This window comes from Pundamilia nyererei, unplaced genomic scaffold (genome assembly GCF_000239375.1).
Source record: "Pundamilia nyererei isolate P.nyererei 1_Seehausen unplaced genomic scaffold, PunNye1.0 scaffold00028, whole genome shotgun sequence".
Lineage (NCBI taxonomy): Eukaryota > Metazoa > Chordata > Actinopteri > Cichliformes > Cichlidae > Pundamilia > Pundamilia nyererei.
The window spans coordinates 5,045,996-5,050,729 of NW_005187429.1; the positions used below are offsets into that span (position 1 = coordinate 5,045,996).

The following is a 4,734-nucleotide window of genomic DNA, read 5'->3' on the forward strand; positions in this document are numbered from 1 at the left end:
TTTCACAAACCTGTGGTCGTGCGTGTTATGTGGGTTGGAAGTCTTATTGCTCTTACAGAGTTGCTACCGCCAATCTCCTTCCCAAACCTAGATTCGGATATTGTAGACATTGCACTTGGGCGAGCAGTATAGATCATCTCTTTATAGATAGAGGGACACACGTCCAGGTTACATAAAAAGTATCTTCTACCTGTTTCAGTAAATCCCTATTCTCTGTGATTGTGATTTCTCTTCCTCTTTGCCCTTCTTTACTAACGTTACCTGAACTTTGGATTTTAACAAACATTTTTGCCAACACATTTGCCTTCTTCTCATCTTTTACTGTTGTTGCGTCTCCATCCCCCAAGATTGGATATCCATACTAACTGTTCATACCATTCATCCTTCTAATCATTTATTTATAACTGTGTGTTTATTGAGTTTTAAACTGTACACTGACACCAAGATTAAACAAAACAACAACAACAACAACAACAACAACAACAAAAACACCAAAAAACAAAAACAAAAAAACAACAACATAGCAGAACGAAACAAAACAGACAAAACAAACAGACAGGCAACCCGGCTCATGAATACAAAGAAATAAGTGGAAAATCCAGACATTTTGATTATGAGATACAATTATCAATACATACATACATACATGTAAAATAGCAGTGATCTGCTTGCATTATACCAAGGACCGTGAGAAAATAACAGAAACATCCAAACCGACATACGCCATAAATATGTCCCATATTTTATGAAACTTTTTGTCCCTACTATGTAGCTTGCATGTTAGGAAATCTAGTGACACATATTCCAATACCGTCCGGTGCCATTGAGTCTTAGATGGGGCCATGTCCGTGATCCAGTTCAAGAGGACACATTTCCTTGCACAGAATGTTAACAGTGCATAGAGCTGCTTTCCAAACTTCCCCCTAATTTTGTCGTTTGCCACTCCAAGTAGCATACACAGTGGATTGCATTCAGTGTCAATGGTGAAGATCTTATCCAATTCACACTGTATGAGGAACCAAAATTGTTGTATTTTCCGGCAGGACCATAGACAGTGCGTGAGGTTGCCCACCTCTATTTTACATTTAGGGCACAGCGGAGAAAGGTCTGAATTGTATTTATGGCGTTGAAGAGGTGATATGTGAGCTCTGTGTAGGATTTTAATTTGGATTGCCTTAACTTTATTACAGACGCTCAGAGATTTAGCATTCTCCCAGACTTTGTCCCATACCTCGTCACTGATCTCTATATTTAATTCCTTTTCCCAAGTCCTCTTCAAATTGGTTGTGTCAGTGACCCCAAATTCTGTTAACAGGCCATAACAAATTTTTATAGAAGTTCTAAGGTTTGGCTGAAATATCTGCTTTTCACATTTAGAGACAGTTTGATTAGTGAGTATTGTTGTAGCCCTCTGTATATGGTCCCTCACTTGTAAATATCTAAAGAAGTCATGCTTATGAATGTTGTATTTACAGATTAGCTGGTCAAAGGACATGAGGTTAGACCCGTCCATTAAGTCAGAAGAGGTAGAAATACCATTCGCAGCCCAGTTCCGAAAGCCGGGGTCAGTGGTCCCGGGCAAAAAAAAAAAGAGGATAATCGGATAAGGGAGTGAAAACAGATGTTAAGTGAGACCTTCCTTCTAGTTTTTGAACCATTCGCCAAGCTTTAACAGTAGATAATGTGAGTGGGTTGCTACAGAACATCGTTAAGGTCTTAAGTTTCCCCACAAAAAGCAAACTTTTCAAAGGAAAGTTAGACATAGAGCTCTCAATATCCAACCAGACAGGAGAAGGCTGTTGTACCCAATCGGCAGCTATACGCATATGGGTGCTCAGCTGATACTTCCTTATATCTGGGAAATCAAGGCCCCCTTTTGAGGATGGAAGACATAACGTAGATATTTTAAGACGAGGTTTCCTCCCTGCCCAAACAAAGGAGCTGAACTAGCCATTTAGAGTTTGGATAGTTTTATGTGGGAAAAGGGTCTGAACCATCTGTATTGGGTAAAGTAGCCTGGGTAGAATAATCATTTTCATAAGAGCGATACGACCGAGCCAGGATAACGGTAAGGACTTCCATCTCTCTAGATCTAATTTGACCTGCTCAAATAGGGGGGTAAAGTTACTTTTATACATCTGTTCAAAGGCGGGAGTGACCCTAATCCCCAGATACGTAAAGCCCTGTGGGGACCAAGTGAAGGGAAATGGAGAAGGGGCCCGTGGTTTTTGTTTCAGGCTGCTCAATGGCATCGCTTCTGATTTATTGAAATTAATTTTATAGCCTGAGATTTCACTAAACTTATCAATAGTTTCAACCAGAGAGGGGATTGATGTTTCCGGCCGAGTCAACACAACAAGTACATCATCACCATACAGAATAATCTTATGGTGTCTTTGTCCAACAGATAGACCATGTATGTCCGCCTGAACTCGTACTGCCTCTGCCAATGGTTCTATGGCTAGGGCAAAGAGCAAAGGGGAAAGGGGGTAGTCTTGTCTGGTTCCCTTCAGTATCCGGAAGTTGGAGGACCGCACCCCATTTGTGAGAACTGCAGAGCAGGGATTGTTATAAAGTAACTTAATCCAGTTTATAAAGTTTCCACTGAAACCCAATTGATGTAGTGTAAAAAAACAGGTAAGACCATTCAACACGGTCAAGTGCCTTCTCGGCATCAAGGGAAATGACCACACCAGGCAGAGATTTTTGTTGGAAGAACTGGATCATATTCAACAAATTACACATGTTATTATATGAATTACGCCCTTTAATGAAACCCGTTTGGTCCTTATTAATAAGCGAGGGGAGTAAAAGTTCCAGACGTTTTGCTAATATCTTGGAGAGGATTTTCAGATCCACATTCAACAAAGAGATTGGCACAATCTTCAGGTAGCTTACCCTTTTTAAGTATAAGGGATATACTGGCTTCCCTTAGAGAACTGGCCAAGAGACCCTTTTTAATCCTTCTAATCATTGACCAAATTGACTGAATTACAAAATCCCCTCCAGAAGTCCCTCTTTGCATTTTTAATGGTTCTTTTTACCTTGGCTTGTAATCTTTTATACTCTGAAAACTGTGATTCTTCTTTAATATCTTAAAAGCCTTATTTCTATGCTTAATCACTTTATCACACTCCTTCCACAAAGCTACAACCTTCTTTTCCCTTCTTTCTTCTTTACCGCCTGGTTTGTTGTCTCTAAGACTGCATTACAGACAGAATAATTTAAATCATCAACCCCTAACATCCATATCAATCTTTTGCATTTCTTAATCACTGCACACCCCCTATATCCTGTTTGTCTACACTCAGCTGTATCTCAGACATTATACAATAATGGAGTGTTCTTAGTCAAAGCTACGTGTCCCAGATGTCACACAGGCACTTTTACTATGTACAGCGTAAATGTACATGAAAAATTACTCAGAGATAAATGATCAGCATTGATTAAATAATAATGCTCCATGAATGAAATAAAACAATTTTGTTTTTGTGCATATCAAAAAGCTCACAATTAAATAAAACTTACCCCCCTCTCATTTTTTTAGGTATCTACAAATACGACACTTTCTTTCAGGCTCTATGCCAGGGTTCCCGAATAAACCCCCTAATGATGTAATGGATGACATTATGTGTTTTAACCCAGTTAAGAAAAAGGCCATATCATCAATACTTGTTCTGATTTTGCGCCTGGGTTCTTCTTCTATGTCTGCAATTAAGCGATCTTGGAAAGAGGATCCTAAAATCTGTATTACTGAAGCAGACTGGGGCAATGTTCTAAGTAATATTCGCTCGTCCTCCATGTGTGCAAGACATTGCCTTCTACAGTTTAAAATAGTGCATAGGGTACATTTCAGCAAATCAAAATTGGCAAAGATGTATCCTCAGACTGACCCAATGTGCGAAAGATGTAAATTGGCAGAGGCCACCTTGATCCATATATTTTGGTCCCGTCCCAAAATACAAAGGTTCTGGACGGATGTCTGTGATGCATATTTGAAATGAGAGTATCACTCAATCCACTTTTATTCTTATTTGGGGTCAATTCCGATGGTCTGGCACTACAGGCAGGAGGTCAAAGACTTATTGCCTTCTCTACACTATTGGCAAGACGTCTAATACTTTTGAAGTGGAAGGACGCGGCCCCACCCACAGTTTCGCATTAAGGATGTATTATTTCATCTTAAATTAGAGAAAATTAGGTTCATCTTGAGAAGCTCTGTAAATATTTGATATTTTTTGACCAACCATCTACACAGGTTCAGGAGTGACCTTTATTTATTTATTTTTAATTATATTTGTTTGCTTATTTTTTCTTCCCTCTTATTCTGTATACCTTGGCTGGTGTTATTTTGCACTGATGTGAATTGTTTTTTCCTTTTAAACTTTTGATTACTTGACAGCGAACAGGGGTGTTATTTGTTAGGGTGGGTTTTTATTTTAATTTTTCTCTCCTCTTTTACTTTTATGTTTTGTATTTCATTGTGAAAAACAATATATATATTAAACTCTAAAAAGCTATTTTATGACATAGGAAATAAACAAAATCATCTTCTCCACTGCCAGTCTTGCATGACTTCCTTCTGTTTGTACTAATTCTGATGTTGGCGTTGGTTGAACCTTTCCTGTCTCGTCCTTTGCCTTCTGTACCCTCATGACAGTCTCTGTGCAAGGCTGGACTGGGACAAAAAATCGGCCCGGGCATTTTGACTAGAGACCGGCCCACCAGGATAAA

At 39.1% G+C, this 4,734-nt stretch overlaps 1 protein-coding gene across 1 annotated transcript in view; it reads right to left on the reverse strand.

Annotated features, from left to right (window-relative positions):
• LOC102195467 (GTPase IMAP family member 8-like) overlaps nucleotides 1-4,734 on the reverse strand; it is a 13,888-nt gene that overhangs the window by 8,430 nt on the left and 724 nt on the right. The window lies entirely within an intron of this gene.